The following is a 19,934-nucleotide window of genomic DNA, read 5'->3' as shown; positions in this document are numbered from 1 at the left end:
TATCTATCTAATGAAGCAGGTTCCAGCTATGAGACTTGGGAAAACTAATGTAAAGAGAAAGGGAAATGGGCTGGTGATATTCATCTTGTTCCACCTGCCTCAAGTGATTCTGGTTGGAGCCATTTGCACATCTCTGTCTCAAGTGCTCTGTGAGAACAGACACCAGTCTGATTCTGGAAAAATTTTGTAGGCAATAAGAGTGAGAATAATGCTTTCTGCAGAGAGGTCTCGATGAGTCCTCTGTCAGAGGACTTTTGTACTATGCCAAGATAGTTTTCTTCTGTTTGTAACAGCACTGTTTGTCATCTGGGTTCTGAGGGCATGTAGCAAAGATGGAGCAGTTCAGGCTGAGAGGACCATGATGGAAAGTGATGGAAAGCAAGAATGAAGTATGGGTTGGTCTTTGTGTCAGGATTACTGAGTATGGGATGAAAGGAATAATAAAAGCAGTTTTGGATGTCTAAATTGATAGACAGGGCTCATATTAATTCCTATAAATAAGAACAAGTGATATATACTGAAAGAAATACCTGGAAGGAAATTATAACACTTTGAGGTTATTTCTTTGACTGATTTTTCATTGAGTTTATGGCAAATTCCACTGCCTCACTCTGAATTAGTGTGGCAATGGTTTCCATTTAGTAGCTTAACAGCAAAAAGAATGTCTCTTCCCAGATCTTTCCACCATGACACAGAAACCATTGATTTTTCTCTGCCTTAGCAAGGTAGAGTTTGCCTGTTATATTGTGTGAACCTTTGATATACATTAGCCACAGAAGCTACAGCAGCTAAAACTTGTGGTAATGCAGGTGTGTTATCTCTGGATGATGTGGTAGATAAGTGGTGCAACTGGCACACAGGGGCTGCACTTTACAGTCATTTAGCTGGCATGCAAACGTGGTAGGTCATAAAGCAAGTTGTCACTCTTTGCTAGAATCACAGAATCATTAAGGTTGGAAAAGACCTCCAAGATCATCTGGTCCGACCATCAGCCTACTGCCAATATCACCCACTAAACCATGTCCCTATACACCTTAAGTTCTAGCATTATAAACAGTTAGTTGTCTGTCCAAGCTTGCAAAAATAAATAAATAAATAAATAAATAAATAAGTATTCTGTCATATTTGCTGAATATAAACTTTGGATATGTTTTATTCCTCTTTATAATAGCATCACTGTCATGTCTCTCAGTGTGACTTAAAAAGTGTGTGCTTATGATGTACAGTATGGTGGTTCAATAAACCACCATCAATAAGAGGCAGAAAATATTCCTGTAAATATTCCTCTTCACTTAGTGAAAACATAAACAAACAGCCAAAAAAAACACCACCCACCCATACATCAAGTATTGTATTAGGTACTATATATATTTTGGAAAGGTCAGTGTAAGGAATTGCAGTAAATCTAGGACCACCTTCAAACAGATTAACCTCCAGGTAAATTTGTGAGCAGCAGTGCTCTCTATTAACAAGATGTCTCTGAAGGCCTTGGGCTGGCCAATAGGAGACAACAGTCCCAGGGATTTAGGTAAAATTTAGGTCAAATGAATGATCTTTAAAGCATATTTCAGAAAATGCTCTAAAAAGTAAATCCAATTGCAATGCAAGCTACAGCTCAGCAGATTGCCTGCCCTATGCTTCACCATGAGAAAGTCATCTGAAGAGCAAGCATTTTTATTTAGAGGAGAAACTAAACAATTGGAAAAAACTACATAATTTGAAGCTTTTTTAAGATTACAGGCTACGACTTCTTGATTAATTTACTGAAATTAAAAATCGGTAGTTAAGTGTGGTGTTTAAAAACATGATATTGAATATTTTATTTAAAAGATATCATAAGAAAATGGCCAGTGCTTTCAAATTAAGGAATTTAATTAAAAAGGAAAATGTGAAACTTAAATGTTGTGACCTTTTTATTTGCCCCACTCCCTGTTTCTGGATGAATTTATGTGCTCATGTTATCCCAAGTTTCCCAGTTCCAGTCCCCCCAGAGTTCATTTACTTTACACAAAAGCTTATTTGCCCAGCTCTGATGCCAGCCTTAAATCTCACCTTTTTTGTAGCAGGGCCTTGGAAAGAGACCAAATTGCTAAAGCTTGTGAGAGTCAGAGAAAGTAGCTTGCTGAAATACTGTCTCTCTCTCTCTTTCTCTCTCTATTTCTCTCTCTGTCTTTTTCCAGAGAAGAAGTGCTAATGCTGTGATGCCCAGCCTGTGGTGTACAGATGGTGATGGTCAGTACGGTTAGCATGTTGTAATAACATAATATTTCATATCCTGACCTCTGAAAATTGATGTCATTTATATTCTGCACATGGTAGATTTAACTGTTTCAAAAAGGTTGGAGGATTACCTGAAACATTATATTCAATATCAATATGTGTTTCAGACCAGTAAAACAAAAAGAGAGATTTTACAGATAAAGCTGAGTTTTTCCAGAGAGATTAATTATTTTTATGTCCCTGGTAGAGAAGATATAATATACAGAAGGGACCTACCTTTTTTTTCCATTTGAGAAAGTGAGAAGTATGTCTCTTCAAAGTGTCTCCAATTTGAGACTCAATAAAACCAAGCCAGATTTTGCAACCAGATTTAACAGACCACAATAAGCCTAGACATGTATTTCCTACAATGTTACAAAATGTTGGCATTATTTAATAGAACACATAGCATTTATGCTTATTGCAATGACCATCCCTTTACTTGTGTGGTGCCAGGCACACACACTGTGCTTTGTGTATGCCTGTTACTAATAATGCGTTTTGAAGGGGTTCAGGACAGGGTGCAGAACCTGTTCCTGTGTTAGATCTTACATGCAAAGGTCTTGGCTTAATTCCCCTGTACACACCTGAGTGTTTCTACACAGCCAATGCATGCAAATGAAAGCAGGTGATTTTACTGCCATCATTCCTCCATCAGTGCTCCTGAAACAGAGAGGAGGCAAAATGAAACAGAACCTAGGAGTGAGTTTTCAGTGACAGGTTCAATCAGCGTGTTGCTAAGATGGCTTTGAGTCCTCCCTTTCTCTTTGCTTTCGACCAATGTAGCTGGACTGTGTGAGCTGTTTTGGCTCTATGTGCAGAGCTATAAAATGTATGACATTTAATAATTAAAAGTCTTCTACCATCTTCTACCATTTGCAGCAGAGGTACCGAGTTGAAATGTCAACAGCAGCAATCCTCACAGAAAAGAAGTAATAACCGAATGCTTTTTCACACTCTAGGATCTGAATCCAGGAGCTGCATCATTTAAAAGCTGTGCCTCCCAAAGGCCACTGTGAAGTCCATGTAATATACAGAGTGAATGGTAGTCAGACTAAGCACTGAAAGGGTAAAGTAAATGAAAATAACCAAAGGAAACAATATAGTACAGTGCAACATACAGAAAATGAAAATGAAAATATGTGAGAATTCATTGTATATGCTAAATTATACATATTGGTGACTATTTAACATCTTGTGTCTGTCATGTATTTGTTTTATTTACTGTGAAAGCTAGAAAGGAAAACGTTCATAAAGTATTTAAGAGTCGGTCTAAGTGGAAAAAATGTTTTCCCAGGATAATGGACTCCTCCAGCTATTAGGCAATGAAGCAAAGTAGAAACATTTATTTTTCCAAGCAGAAGGCATTGCTTCTGAGATAAATCTCTACGATAATGAACATAAAGCAGACATACAATATAATTAACCCAAAGGAACCCAATTGTGCACAGTGTGTATTGAATGAGCAGTGACAGTAGTGGCCTGACTCCAAAGCATCACCGTGGGGCTTGGGTCCCCCATTTGCAGCAGGGCTTTCCATGGTCAGCAGAGGCAGCAGTCTCCAGCTATGTATTTACTCTCTGAGAGCGACACTGTTAGAAAATATAGCTTCCCTTTTTAACAGAAGTGGAGTTTGGTAAGGGGCAGGTGTTGATAGACCGCTCTTTCTGCACAAACGTCCTTTATTTGTTTCCTACACAATAAAGGCTTTGCAGTGGGAGAAACTTCTAATCCTGCTTTCCAGTGATCCTTATATTGCTTTTCCCTCCAGTTAGTTTTGATGCAATAGCTGCCTATACTTGTTCCCCCCAAATTTCCAAACATAACCGCAAGGAGTTTATAAATTCCCTCCTCATGCACCTCTCGTGCTTTACTCTGGGCCAAATTAACACTTTGTTTTCCTGCTGATTTCTCACACCTTGTGTCTCAACATCCTGCAGACTCAGATTCAACATAATTTTGATGGCACAAACAATTTGAAAATCTTCCTGGCTTCCCTACCTTTCTCACACTTGCTTTCTTCAATATTTGTTCAACATTTTCAATATTCCTTTAAAAAAAATCTCATTTTTAAATGTCATCTCTCGAGAGCTTTTTAACCCCCTGAACTTGTATTTCATCAGCAATTTCAGAAATATTTAATTTTGCCTTAGTAGTAATTCCCTTCCATTCTTTCAGGAAAAGAGTCACCAACCTGAAAGTGTAAAGAGGTAGAAGCATTTCTAATTACTGTATAAAACACTTCATTAGGATATTATCATAAAACACTTCATTAGGATATTATCATAAGAAAGTAACTTGAACTCAACAAAAAACAACAACAACAAACCAACAACAAAACAGGATTAACTTCAGGAGCTCAGAATGAAACGCAAGCCTTTGTTATTGCAGGCACTAGCTCATTTGCTTGGGCAGATCAGGATGAACTTGTCATAGCTTCCCTTGATGATATGAAATACAGGTACTTGATACTGGGGCTATTTGATCTTAAAATGTCACTAAGGCTATTTGTTCCAGGTCATATCACTTCAAACAAAATATTTTAAACTCTTCTCCCTCCTTTCTTCTTATCTGATAGGTGGATATCTTTGCTATTGCATATTGTAAAACCAGCAAATGTCTCTTGTTCTTTCATCTTAAATCACTGCTTTCCGAAGTTGATACAATTGTCTGTGTTGAGAACTGGATACAATGGCTACCTGTAATATGTATAATAGCATTAGTAAATAAACACTGCCAGACAGCCCCAAAGTGCATTTAATACTTAACATTTTCATAGCCATTGCTCTGTCTCATGGCCACATGCAGAAATATCTGGGGCTTCTCATTACACCTCTGTTCTGCTTAACTTCTGTATTTGATAGCTGGCATTAAAGTTATGTTAAAATATGACAAAATAGGATTCTGGTGTTGGCTTATCCAACATTACAAGGAGTCTCTTTTCAGTATTTTATATCAGATTAATTTATCTGATTCAATCTTATTGGCAATGCGAAGATTTAAAAATGTATTCATATATCAAATGCAGATACTCAACTGTGCTCTGCTTCCCCTAAGGCCTGCGCTGGAAGTGTTGGGTAGCAGTTTTAGATGGAGATGGGGGAGCTGCTTGCAAGCCCAGCCCAGACTTGAAAAAGTGTGTGGTAATCCTCATGAGGCTGGTGTGTATTGGTTACAGGTACTGGATGAGATATATGTACAATACTGCTGTTTGCAGCGTGGGTTTACCATCTGAGGACTCAGTGAAGCTGGGGAGACAGTGCTGTTGTGAATAGATGAATTGGTGAATTGGTGAATTGGTGAGCAGCATTTGGTGCAGGCATTGAAATATTCAGGGGCATAAAGCCAAAACAAAAATATCCCCATCTAGCTGGAGGCAACAGAAAGAGTTTGGGAAAAGATAAATGTTCTGAATCTGTTACAGGTCATGCTGCATCGGTACAGTGCAAGCTATAGAAATCCTTAGAAATCATGTATCTTTATGTGGTTGTCCAATCTGGACTTTATATTCAAATTCAAACCTGTGTTTTGAGTACTTCCCCTCCCCTCATTTAAGATGAGAAGGTGCAAAGAGGACGGAGCCAGGCTCTGTTCAGTAGTGCCCAGTGCCAGGACAAGAGGCCATGGGCACAAACTGGCACACAGGAAGCTCCCTCTGAACATCAGGCAGCACTTCTGTCCTATGTGGGTGATGGAGCACTGGCACAGGTTGCCCAGAGTGGTTGTGGAGTCTCCTCCTTGGAGATCTTCAAAAATCCACCTGAAGGTGGACTTGCTTGGGTAGGGGGTTGGAACAGATGGCTCCAGAGGTCCCTTCCAGCCTCAGCCATCCTGTGAGGACTCACCCCTTTTAAACTCACAGTCAGGTGTCTCAACATTAGGTCAAATGAACTTTTAACAATATAAATTAGTGATTTGGCTGAAAATCAGAGGTTAATTTAAACAAATATTTGGTAAGATTATGATTACTGTCTATACAACTGAGAACTCTGTGATTTGAAGATTGTTACATAGGTGAGAGGAAGGAAATGTCTTCATATGTATGCTGTCTTCATTTAAGGAAATCTAAACTATACTTGAGGCCACTAGAAGTGAACATTGCAAACCTGAACTCATTTAGAGGAAGCCCAGGAAAACAAATGTGTCCTGTTGTAATCATCCTTACCTGCTATTTCAGATTTTTTCCCCCGTGTAAATACAAAATAAGAAAAAGTTCATATCTTGCAGACATATTATTTTAGTGGCACTCACTGACTATATTTAAAAAGCTGTGCAGGCTGGTAATATCTACACAAGGGAGAACAAAAGTTTAAAACTATAATTACATTGCCAAGCCATTTCCTGAGGGGCTTGTAGGGTGGCCAGCAAAGGCTCCCACAGATAAGTGAAGAAACACTGCTCTCCGCTTCCTCACGATTACACGTCTTTTGTTTTGTCTGGCTGAGGTTATGATTATTATTTCCACAGTGCCTGGGAGGGCCAAGCCAGGCTGGGAGTCCTGTTGTTTAACTGCAAAGAGAGAGTCAGAGAGACAACACCGGTTCCAGAGCACCTGTTGAAAAGAGATTACGTTTGAAGGATGAGCAAGGGTCACTTCCAACACTGGCGGCTGAGCATGCTCAAATACACCCTCACCAATACACTTACTGTTCAGCTCAAACAGGCATTTTCCAGGCAAGTAAACAAACACGTATATTCACATCAATATACAGATCCATGGTCTGTCTCCTACTTCTGAAAATTTGGCTCTGTGTACATGGAAGTAGAAAACAACAGCTGTGAAGGAGGGAATTTGGAGTACAAATGAACACCAGAGCCAGCTGTAGATTTGCATTCTTTGACATCTGGTGCTGAGCAGACACTGGGGAATTCTGTGACAACAGGAGACTTTATGCATCTGTCAGCTAAATCTAGCATTTCTCTTTGGGACGTTTGCATGGATGAGGTTGATCTCAGAGAGCCGTTTTAGGCCAGAACAAAATAAAGGAGGAGGACTGTGTATGATTCAGACTATCAATTTGTATGCAGAGCTGGCAGGTTGCAAGGAGCTTGCCTTGAATTGGGATTGCACATCTGTTCTGCCAGAATTTGCAGGATAGCTTCCACAAAATGCCAATGTATTTGATTTCAGCAATGCTGTGACTTGGGGCTCCATTACAGCCTTTTGGTGCATAACAAAAAAGTTAGGTGTGTGTGTGTGTGCATGTGTGTGGATGTGGGGAATCCTATTAAAGGAGAGTGACCAATACTGTTTAAAAGAGTGATTTTCAACGCTTCTTAAGATCAACTGGCATATCATGATAAGCCCAAATATTCAAGGAAAAGAAGGGCTGAGACCATACGATATCATCCCTTGAATTAAAGTAATTCTGTTCTTACTTTTTGCAATTTGATTTAAACTGGAGTCTTTTTGTAATGTTAGCAGGAAAAACACAGACTTCACAGAAAAGCATTGAACCTCTTCTCCTCCTAACCCTGGATAATCGAGGGTGGTTGTAGACTGACTCATGGTGGAGATGCTCTGAAATCTGTGGCTGCAACCTTTCCACCTCAGACATCTAAGAGCACACAGTGATCAGCAGTGGGGCTAATGAAGACTGCCCTTTCTCAGTGTGTGCACGCTTCCCAATCCCTGCTATGCCCTAAAAATGATTGGCAGTGCAGAGGATGAATTAAGCCTTCCTCCTTCCTTATGTTCCTTCTCAGACAGGCACGTGTTAACTTGTGCTGTTTGAATTGCTTATGTCTGGGGATGACCCCTGTCCCAAGTGATTCCTGCAGCAGAGGGAATGCCAACAAGCTTTTTAGAGCTGCTGGTTGTAGGCATATGGGGGGGGTCCTCAGGTACCAGTCAGCAGGACCTTTGTCCCCATTATTTGATCACATTAATCAAGTTTGAACCATTGACAAATACAGTGACTTAAGAAGGACTTGAGTTACTATTTTTTAATGAAAATTGCTATCATGTCCTTGCTGTGTAAATATGAAGAAATACCCCAACTGTGTTGGCTGCCAGTTGTCTCTTTAAATAGTATGTGTTGTGCTACACATGGTGGTGGTGAGTGGTTCTCTAATTCAGCCCCCAAGTCCCTCAATTATGGCTTATTACCCCATGAAGAATAAAAATGAGCTAAAACTCTTAAGTATACCCTTTTAATGACAGCTAGAAATGTCCATATTACTTCAGCAGTGCTGTAATAGAATCTGGTGTGCTGTATAAAGATCCACAATTTTCCAAAAAAATACACTCCTGTAACTTTGAAGGAGAGACAGGTGGAAGTTTATCAGAAGGAAATAGGCTTTGCTGACAGCTCATGGCTGACAAAATGGTGAAACCCAATTTCTGTGAAATTCTCTGTTGGTTATAAGTCAGGCATGAGAGAAACCTTGCTCCCTTCAGATGACTGCCAAGTTTTTATATTGGATACAGATGCAGCCTTTTGAAGACAGAATGCATTTGTAGCATATGACATGCCTTCCACTGTTACTAATTCCTCTCCACCAGGAGGTAATAGCTACTTTTGTTTGTACTATGAAGTGTTTGGTATATCAGTGTGTGGTGTTTGTGAGTGTGTCCACATGTGTGAACGTAGCCCTTGTAATTAATATGCAAACTGTGGCCACTACAGGTGGTATTTTAGCCATGCAATTAATTAAGTCCAGGCTCCTCCTAACACACAACCCCAGGATATACACCCACCAACCTTTCTGAAATGCTAGATCACAACACTAACATGCCTCAGCAAGGGGTGGGCACTAACCTCGTGCTAGACTTAAATCATTCCAGGCAGTCTGTTTTGAATTTCCAAATGTGCTGTCCTGTTCTAATGAGTTAATTCATTTGGTATCCATTTCCTTCTGTCAGCTGCTTTGGGAAAATAGATTGCGTATTGTTATCTTATCCTTGTCCATCCTGTTAATTATTGAGGAAACGCAGCTGAAGATTATCTGGAGTTTTCTATGGCAGAGGTTGACCTGTGGCAGTGGGACAATGATCGATTACATCTTGAAGGAGTCACAAACTGCAAAATGAGTATTCATTTTATTTGCTGTCATTAGTATGGTGTTTAAAAATGTTTTCCTTCTTTCATACAGAGAGACAAAAACAGAAGCGTAGTCTTAGAAATTGCATGAGATAGTCCATCCCAGTACATCAATGCCATCCACCCGATGAGGGTGGATATACTAACATACTGCAATTTCCACGTTTGCCAGCAGCACATTAGAAGTCTCCTCTATTCCTTTCTTGCTTGTCTATAGTCATTAAATTGACCACACCATGGGAATTCACGTTATATTCACTCATAGTGCTGGCGTAAGGCTGGTGGGGCATAAGGACACAGTGCTTCCACCCCACATCTTGCTCGGGCTTTGGACTCACAAGGCAGCATTGTCTGAAGCAGTTACCCCAGTGATGCTCCTGCTCATTGAGGCCCAACCTTATCCTGTGATTGGCAAGGGCAGCTCCCCTGCTTCCCAATGCTGTGCCAAATAGCAGTACCTGCACCCGCTGTGTTATTCTGGTGAGAGGCACAATGGTGAACTGACCCTGCCTGAGCTTCATTAAAAAAAAAAAATAATAAAAAAAATCTGGGGTTCTTCTGATTCCCTTTTTAAAAATAAAGAAAATTCCATGAGGCACGGCTGCTGTGCAACATGAGCTATTAATTGCAGCCTTCCCAGCTCTTTCCCATCCCTCCACTACTTCTAGGAGCTTCCATGTTTATTGTGCACACCTTCCTCGGGTTCCTAGCAAGCATTTCAAATCTGTGGATAGTCCAGAAACTAATTTCTAGAAATGCCTGGTTATCTTTGCTCCTCGGTGCTCTGGTCATGTTGCCGATGTCAAAATTTTTGCACTGAGCTGCGCGCTGAGCCCACTGTAGCACAGAGCACAGAATTTCTTGTGCCCATGCTCTCCCTTTTCTCCAACCACAATTAGATCATCTCAAAATATCTGCACTGCTCAGGGGCTCTAGATTTCACGTGAGGCTTCACAGATTAATTTAGCACAACTAGTTTACCTTGGGATTTAAACAAGCTACTAATTTAACAGCCCTGAATCTTTCCTGCTGTCCCTGTGCTGAAGTCCTATGCTTCCCATAGGATCCGTGGGAATAAAGAGTATATAAAAAGAAAAAGAAACATGAGATTCTTAGCCTTTTAGCACTTCATCTCCCTGTGACTTTCAGACAGTTCTGACTTGCACACTGGAGAGACTTTTTTTTTTTTTTTTTTATAAAATAGGAAACAGATTGAATGTGCAGGCTTTCATTGATCTCTGTGCAAGTTCACCTCTCTGAAGAAATCCCCAAAGAGTTCAATGCACTGTGCGAGGTGTATATTGGACCTTGTACTCAAGTCACTCAAGTCTGTTCTCTCCTGCACTTAGTTTCTGTTCAGCAGGTGGTGGGAAGACCTCTTTATTTTCTCTTACTGTGTTTTTAAGGATTGCAAATGATTTTGACCATCCTAGCCCTCTGTTAATGCAGGCCACCGAAGTGGAGCCCTGAGATGCTCTTTCATCCTGAGCAGAGAGCAGAATGGGAGCAGAGCCTGGTTACACGAGACTGAGGAAATCTGTTCTCAGAGGAATCCTCCGCAGCTGCCTGCAGCATTGCCTGAGCACAGTCTTCACCAGCACCGGGATGATGCATGAATCCAAGCTGGGCCAAACAACTTTCACCCTGTACACAACTGAATTTCCAGTTTTCCTGAGCATTATGTTCCCTCTGAGGTACCGGTGGCTCCTGGATGGCCCCGCATGCCTTGGGTGGGCTGCCTGGCTCTTCTGGTGGCCATGGGTAGATCAGATTTTCCTTGCCGTTGAAGAGCTGCAGCTGCACATCTGCAGGAGACTCCAGGGAGAAATCAATCTCAGTTTGATTTTCAGAAATAGACTCACAAATATAAGATTTGTGGAAGAAAATGCTGGCCAGGCTTTACTTAAATTCCATCATTATTTTTACAACTTTGTCCAATTTTAAATTAAAAAATATGTCCTGTGTTCTCCATAATGTAAATTGGTGCAGTCCTACTGAAGGCTCTGGAATTACATCAAATATGCTAGCAGACAATTTGTCCCATGAAGGGAAAAGAAGCCTCTATAATGCTATGCTGTCAACATCAGCATTCATTTTCCTTATTGTCTGTACCAAGGGATCATTTTCTTTAGAAAGAACTCTAACTGCAATTCTTACTATCAAGAATATTGCTTTTAAATAGAAAAATAAAAAGTAAACTATGATAATTTTCAATAACTATACTACGATAGCCTTAATTTTCAAGGAAAAACATTACCTAAACTCAATTTCAGATAATGTTCTATTATGTGAAAACCACTGTTGATATAATAACTTCTATTCTAGGTTGCTAGCAAAGAGAAGAACAATGTGACCCATTTTAAAACTGGCTCACAGAAAAATATTAGCAAGCCATTTATCATTTCTGTTTAATTTCGTTGATAAGAACCATCTGATAGAAACATTTCTTTGTTGCAAAACTAACGGCAGCATAGGACATATCTGATCGTGACACATGAACGTTGCTGTGGTAAGAAATGGATTTTGTGTTTGTTGCCTGTTCAGTTTGAAAGAGAAATGGGGAAAAAAAAAAAAAAAAAAAAAAAAAAAAGGAAAACACTCACCTTTGAATTCTTCAGTAGATGAAGCCTGGATTTTTAGTAGTTTCCAAGTCTCCAAGTAATGGGCAAATCGCTCTCCCATGACTGGGGTGCTTCAGTGGCTGGGTACAGGCTCTTTGGGGAGGACAGGATGGGAGGATGAGGAAAGGCAGTTGCCCTGTATTTGAGAAAGAAGCAGGAATGCAAGGAGCCAGCTGAGAGCTGGTGGGACTGGACTGGCTGGCAGACCATGGGTAACATTGAGTGGGTGTCTGCTCCAGACTTCCTGATAAGAAAGAAGCAGCAGATCATCAGGCCTTTTCCAGACAAACCGAAGAAATCCCTTCTTCACTGGCCCTGGTCCTCTTGGGAGCCTTTAGCAATGCTGATATCTCCTGGAGGGGGCAACACAGCAGGGAAAAGCAATGCAGGTTTCTGCAGGGCAATGATGACAGTTTCCTGACATGAGTGATTGATGAGGAGATGAAGCGTGGAGACTGTGCAGGACCATATTTCTACAAATAAATAACTGGATTCACTGGATGTGAATGTCAGGGGCAGCCCTGGTCACTGTGACTGGTGGAGCTCAGGATGCTGAGGGAAGGCGCATAGCAGATTAACAGCCCTGGACATTAGGAGAGCAACTGCTAGCCTATTCAGGGACCTGCTCAGAACAATCTCATTGGAGACCATATTGTAGAGAGGAGGAGACCAGGAGAGCTGGTTGATTTTCAAGGATTACCTCCTTCAAACTCGAGTGTACCGTCCTTGTATGTAGGCCTACAGGAGGCCTGCATGGATGACATGCATGCTACTGACAAAACTCAAAGGTAAAAAAGAAATATTGAGGAAGTGGAGGTACAGTCACGTGGTATGGGAGGAATTAGAGACACTGCCCAGTCGTGCAGTGATCAGACTAGGAAAGTCAAAGCCCACCTGGATTTGAATCTGGAGACGGCTGTGAAGGGCAACAAGAGAAGTTTCTACAGGTATGGCAGCTTCAGAAGGGAGGCTAGTGAAAATGTTAGCCTGCAGATGAATGGGGCAAGGGACCTTGTGGCAGAGAACAAAGGCAAGGCCAATGTACTCAATGCCCATTTCTCTTTGGTATTTGCTGGTATGACCAAAATTCAGGAATCCCAGGCCTCTAAGACCCACAGGAACATCTGGAATGAGGAAGAATTAGCATTGTTGATCCTGATGAGGATCAGGTTAGGGAAGACTTAAAAAACTTAGACACACCAGGCTATGGAACCTGATGGGATGCAACCGCAAGTACTGAGCGAGCTGGCTGATGTTACCATGAGGCCACTCTCAATAATTCTTGAAAGGTCATGGAAGTTGGGAAAATCATTCTGATCATTCACTGAATTGGTAGCCTTCTATGACAAAAGAACTAGCCTGGTGCATGAGGAGAAAGCAGTGGATGTTGCTTGGTGTTAACCAAGGTTTTTGACATTGTCTACCTTAACACCCTCACAGGGAAATTCATTAAGTACAGACTAGGTAAGAGGACAGTGACCTGAGCCAAAAACTAGCTGAATTGCTGGACTGAAAGGATTCTTATCAGCAACACAAAGTCCATCCGGAGGCCACTCATTGTAGGTGTGCACCAGGGTGGGTACTGTACACACATTCATAATATTCTGTATAATAATAAAATACTGTACACAGTATTCATAATATTCATTAGTTACCTGGACAGTGGGACAGAGTGCACCCTCAGCAAGTTTGCAAGTAATACAAAATGGGGAGAAGTGACTACTATACCAAAGTTTGTGCTGCGATCCAGGGTGACTGTGACAGGCTGGAGAAATGGGCTGACAGGAACCTCATGAGGTTCAGTGAGGGAAAGTACAAAGTCCTGACCCTGAAGAAGGACAGCTCCAGGCACCACTATAGGCTGTGGGGTCAACCAGCTGGAAAGCAGCTTTAACAAAAAGGAACTGGGGGTCCTAATGGCCAGCAAGCTGAACATGAGCCAGAAACACAGCCATGAAGCAATGAAGGCCATCAGTTTCCTGGGCTGCAATAAGCAGAATGCAGAGCAAGAATGGTGATCTCTCCGCCTTGGTGCTGAGGAGGCTGTACCTGGAGTGCTGTGTCCACTTCAGAGCTTCCCAGTACAAGAGAAACATGGACATACTGGAGAGAGTTCAGCAAAGGGCCACCAAGTCGATGAAGGGACTGGAGCACCTCTCCTGTGAGGAGAGGCTGAGAGAGCTGGGACTACTGTGTCTGGAGAAGAGGGGCCTTGTTGGGGAACTCTGGGTGGACCCTGCATGAGGAGAAGGTTGGAACAGCTGGCTTCCAGAGGTCCTTTCTAGTCTCAACCATTCTGTGAAATATTTGCTGATTTAATTTCTAAAATGTTTGTCTGAATAAAGGCCCATATAATAGGAACAGACATAATCACACTTCTCTACTGTTAATAGGTTCTATTAGGAAGAATTCCCACATAAGCCTTCTGGTTGTAAGTGCACACAGAATCCTGACATCCAAACAGAAAGACAGCAGGGATCTTTTCTCACCTGATGCTGGGGCAGATGGTGGGTGCTTTGCCTCTCCTCACTAGCCACAGTCCTTAGGGGCTGGGCTGTCCCCAGGCAAGGAGCACAGGGAGGATGATGACCTTGGTCCATCCAGAGCACTGGTGAGGAGGAGCGGGATGCTGGTGCTGGGCAGCTGGCTCTGCTGGCACTGAGGCAGCTCAGGAGCCCTTCTTTCAAGGAGAACCTGCAGCTGATTTCTCCAGCCTACTTTCTAGACCTTTTGTGCTGATCCTGCAAAGCTCAAAGGGAATAGAGCAGGGCTGGGAATATGTGTGAAAAAATTATCTCCCCCAGCCTTTTTAGGTACTGAACAGAAGGAATATGTAACAGCATGGTATTTGCACCAGTTCCACTGAGATAAAACTGCTTCTGAAAGCAGTTTTTGGTTGTTCAGGAAAACTAATTTTCTTCCCAGGTTTGAATTAAACAAGGTCATTTCATTTTTTTCTTCAGCTTTCTATTATTGTGTTGATGATTATCATCAATGAATTATTTTGAACATCAAGCATACAGAGAAAAGTATTTATTTATTTATTTTTTACATCATACTTTTAATAGTAAATTTTGGTCTTCATTTTTATTAAATGAAGAACCACTACCTACTCTGTTTTAGGATTAATGAATTCATGAGGCTTATTTTCACTGGCTATGAGGGAAAGACAACATTTTAAAGCAAAACGAGGTAGCTGATATCTTTCTTAATGCATTTTTAATGTATGAGACATGGCGAGGAGCAGAAAAACATTCTGTGCTCTGCAATACACTTTGACAACAAAAGAACAGAAAAAAAAAAGTAAGATAAAAACAAGTTAACAGAAGGTATGGAAGAGTGAAAGATACAGCCATGCTATTAGTCTCCAGTTGGATAATTTTATTGGGATTTCCAGCACACGATGAATGAATCAGATGAGCAGTGAGGGGATGAGGATGTTGTGATATTAATAAGAATGTAATTCCATATGAAACTGTCCTTCTGTGATTTATAGCTAATAATATTACTGAAATGAGGAAATGAGGCTAATAAAGGCAATCAATCCTATATTACCTTTTTTTCGTTGTAAATCTGATTCTCAAAGCATTTCTGATAGAAAAACGACAGATTTGTCTTCTCCTCCCAGCAAGCTCTGCTGACAAGAGAAGTCCCACTGAAATCAATTGATGAGCAGTCCAGGGAGTACATAAAACTCTGGATGCACTTCTGTTCTGCTTTGCTTCTGTGGTTCCTCTCTGGTGACAATGTCCTTAGAGCCACATTTTCTTTGAGTAAGAAGGCTGCTACAGCACACTTGAAGTGCAATTATAGATCTTACTGATATACCAGCAAACTCTTGTTGCTCTGACAGTTACCTTTGATCTTGCCGACTTGGGTACTGATCACAAAGCTGTGCTGTTCCAATCTTCCCAGATCCCTGGGTATTTACGCATTTAGCTAGGCTGCACTGCACCCCATAGTGCTTGGTTTCTCTGGTATTAGTACTGGAGTAAACCAAAGCAAGGCTAGCTTGATTGTGTCTACCCATGCTATAAGAATACCACAGACTGCAGTGTATCTCCACTTCTGACTGTCATCTTTTCCACTCCAGCATGTCTTCATCTCAGTAACTGAAATCCAGCTGCAGTGAAATTTGGCAGACCTCAGAAAACTCACAGACTCTTTTTCTCTCCATTATGTGCCTTGCCTGTTTCCAATGTAGTTTCATTACTTGATTTTCTCAGAAGGGAGTATGTGATTTAGAGTATTTATATTTATAACATCTGGATGAACACCTATTTTTTCAGAGAAATGTCGTGGGATATCTCAAAGAGAGACATTTAAGGAATACTGGAAGTACTTTGCTTTGCTTCAAGTACAGAGTTCACAGTTCTCCTTATGAGAGAACATCTACAATGAAATTACTAATTTGGAGATAGTGTTGTGGACACTAATGTATGATCAACATTTTGGTGGAATGTGAAGAGAAGCTTCTACACATATTTCTGTCCTCAAGCCCAGCACATTCCTTTCTTGGATTCTGGAAATGGACATCATGCCCATGTAAGTCGATGGCAATAACCTTTTAGATGTCAGTGAGGTAGGATAAGATCTTGTGTAAACAGCCAGTAGTCATATCTTGCCCTTGTCTCATGAACTTTGCTGCTATCTGTTTTAACACCTTATATGCACACCGCACCCAAATATGTGAGTAGGCACAGATATATGACAGAAAGGAGGTATAATAGTGAAGAAAAAGACATGTGAATACAAAGTTGGAATGAAAATATGGCATTATGGACAAGATCATACCACATATTTTTCCTGTGCAAGGCTTTTTGGGGGGGGATCTTAGTTCTAAGCAGCCACTGAGTCTAATGGCATAAACAGTAGATTACTGGAAATAAAATGTTTTTGAAATATATGGTCAGAATAACTAAAGTCTCATCTGAACTCGGTGAGAGCAGTCTTCGGTATGACATGGGCTGAGGAAACATCAGGGACACAGTAAGAAAGAAGTTGACTACTGATTTCAAAAGAAAAAATGTATATTAAGTTTTGTTAAAAAGAAAAAAGGTTTAAGTTAGAGTTCTGACTGGTTATTTTTGTTTAAGGTTACTTATGAAAACCACTTAGCACAGAGCAGATTAGACCCTAGCACTGTTGTGCTGTCATCACGGTAAATTCATTAATGCTTCACTGAACTGTTCTAATGCCATTAGACTGCCCAATGTCACATGTGCTGTGTCTATGAATGATTTCTTTGTCTCTCCACTTAGCATGGAAGATGAAAGGCACTGGAACTTAACTGATTTTTCAAGCCAAGAATCTTTACAATTGTAAATATAATAAGTCCCTTCAACTTAACATTTATGGCCTCCTTTCTCGTGTAGAAACTGATGTTAGTATCAAGAAAAATCAGGTACATAGTGGCTCTTTAGGCTCCTTTTGAAGAAAACCAGGAAGCGAATAAGTCATATGGAGATGCGTTGTATGTATCTTTAGAAAAGCGCTTACTATTTCTAGGAACATTGCTGCTAATGAGAGTGTGAGAGACAGTTCTTCATATGTTACAGCATGCACTGTTGTATTCTCATCAACTCTGATGGATGTTGGTTCTATGGGTATATAATTCAAACACAGAGATATAAGGAATAATATATTAAATAACCAGATAAAGTACTTATATATATATATATATATATATATTTAAGACTAATAATAGAAAAAATGCCTGCATTAATAGAATACTATTAGAGGTTTAAAATTTCCTATCTCATAAGCAGGGAACCCCAAAATGGATGGTCTCCATAGACTGCAGCACTGTCTGAATCTGCATAGAAATACCTTGAAGTAGTAGATCTAAAATATAATCATTCATGACAAACAGTTTTTTAGCTCCTGAACCTAATGAAGGTCACAATCTTCCTGTCAATAATATTACTTCTGTTAAAGTGAACAGCAATGTAATCTGAGATCTTGATATATTTGGTTCTGTGGATAGAATTTGACTGTGATGTTTTCTCCCTAGGGCAATCTAATTCTCACATGAAACATTTCCATTTTTCAATAAGGACAAGATTAGACAGAATACGATCCCTGGTCTCTACAAGACTCCATACAAAGGTGAGTACAGAGGAATAAACTGTGTCAATGCCTCTCTGCCCTCTCTTTCCACATCTATCAGTAAAGCTGGTTCGATGTGGGTGGAAACACACTATTCTTTGTAAAGTGCTGGCACAACATGCCCTCATTAGTGGAGTATACCCACTTTTATTTGGCACTCTTGCAGTACCTCATTTAAACACCGTGCTGCAGGGATTTTGTAAGTCTCTGGGATCTTAACTATGAAAGAAGTTATTCTTGTAAATTCCTGTAGCTTCCTGGGCTTGATGCACGGCATTGCTTGGCACGGCGAAAAAGCACCAGCACTCCTGTCACAGAACAACTTGCTTCAACACCATACGCTAGCAAAGAGGCTCTGTGATAAACAAGCTTTTAATTTTGTATTGCAACACTTTCAGTTGATAATTTGCAACTTGACAAAGCTGTGTGTCAATGACTATGCCAAAAGCTCACCCCTGAACAAAGCCGCTAAAAGAAGTGTGAGTGTAGAGGAGAAAGCACTCATGGGAAGCTGACAGAAGAAGCTTTACAGATGCTTTGATCTGGTGCCATCGGTTTTACTGCTACAGGCATTCTATTTATTGCTAATGTAGAACAGTCCAGGAAGAGTCCCAAGAAACTCTAAATGACATCTTTCAACCTGGGGAGTATCTTCTGTGTCTCTGAACTCTGAGGTGGGAGCTGCCAAAGCCAAAAATGCATGGGGACTCAGACCGATCATGAGGAGCACGCCTTCTTGTACAATAAGGTCCCTCTTGATCAAACTGTCATTTAATCAAAGTGGATGGGTAGCCAAACCTCAAAGAGCATCAGTTTTTCAGCAAAAAGCCCCACTGACTTCTCCAATATGACACCAGCCCAAGTGTGTCAGGGATGGGCCATCCCTTCTGTGCGAAGGGAATGTCGGCTGCTCAAGTACATGTTAACATACCCAAGACAAAGCCTTTCAGTGCCAAAATGAGATGCTAAGTGCCAAGCAAGAATAATAATAAAATTTAAGAGAATTTCAGTTCTCTATGAGAAATATTGTCCCATAGCTAGAAGCCAAAACCGACCTATTTGAGAGATAGTGCTTACACACAGTCAAGCAACTTGTCAAGCACAAAGCACGACAGGAACATAAATAATAGAGGACTTTTTCTGCTTACCAGACTGTTGTCTTGTTCCCTGAAACCTTCACAATGATCCTTAACTACTGCTTTGTCTCCTGGTGCTCTTCCTCTGCCCCTTTTCCAGATGAAGAGAGGCGAGCTTATTTGCTTTGCTGATGCAGATATAACAAAGCACACTGTTCTGTGAACTAACTCCCTTCCTGTGGAAAAAAATATTAGGAAGCAGCTGAGGAGATATTTAAGAGTCCTGTGTTTCAGTGTAAAGCAGAAAATGCCTGTTTTCGGATTCTTAAACAGGAGGGTGGAGACTGAAAAATGAAATCTTAGAAGAAAATATCAAAAAAGCTTCTAACAAATTCTTAGTGAAGAAGCATTCTCTGATGCCTCTTTTTTTTTTTTAATATAAAACTGCTGATTTATTATATTTAGTCTGTGAGAAGAATTGATTTGATTGGAGTTTTTCACTGGCTTGGAAACTAGTAGTATCTTTATACTTCTGAATGCGAACTTTTCTGTTTGAGATGTTTCCTTTTTCCTTTCCTTTCCTTTCCTTTCCTTTCCTTTCCTTTCCTTTCCTTTCCTTTCCTTTCCTTTCCTTTCCTTTCCTTTCCTTTCCTTTCCTTTCCTTTCCTTTCCTTTCCTTTCCTTTCCTTTCCTTTCCTTTCCTTTCCTTTCCTTTCCTTTCCTTTCCTTTCCTTTCCTTTCCTTTCCTTTCCTTTCCTTTCCTTTCCTTTCCTTTCCTTTCCTTTCCTTTCCTTTCCTTTCCTTTCCTTATGTGGTTTGGGACAATA

General features: G+C 40.6%; 2 long non-coding RNA genes across 8 annotated transcripts in view; one reads left to right on the top strand and one right to left on the bottom strand.

Moving 5' to 3' along the window:
• Window positions 1–19,934, top strand: part of LOC137851126 (uncharacterized) — a 47,322-nt gene that overhangs the window by 25,854 nt on the left and 1,534 nt on the right. Inside the window, exons 7-8 of the long non-coding RNA XR_011093026.1 lie at window positions 16,213–16,468; window positions 17,937–18,031. This is a non-coding gene — a long non-coding RNA (uncharacterized lncRNA). The remainder of the gene's footprint in view (window positions 1–16,212; window positions 16,469–17,936; window positions 18,032–19,934) is intronic.
• Window positions 3,578–19,908, bottom strand: LOC137851125 (uncharacterized). 7 transcript variants are annotated; one of them, XR_011093023.1, is made up of 6 exons: window positions 19,180–19,728; window positions 11,906–12,059; window positions 9,021–9,234; window positions 6,907–7,007; window positions 6,585–6,811; window positions 3,578–4,958 (listed from the first exon to the last, which is right to left on the bottom strand). It is a non-coding gene; the product is annotated as an uncharacterized lncRNA (long non-coding RNA). The 7 variants fall into 7 exon arrangements; XR_011093021.1 differs by having other exon boundaries at window positions 6,907–9,234; window positions 19,180–19,908; XR_011093022.1 differs by having other exon boundaries at window positions 6,585–7,007; window positions 19,180–19,734.

This window comes from Anas acuta, chromosome 2 (assembly GCF_963932015.1).
Source record: "Anas acuta chromosome 2, bAnaAcu1.1, whole genome shotgun sequence".
Lineage (NCBI taxonomy): Eukaryota > Metazoa > Chordata > Aves > Anseriformes > Anatidae > Anas > Anas acuta.
Note: the sequence above shows the minus strand (reverse complement) of the source record. Positions and strands in the feature narration are given on the sequence as shown.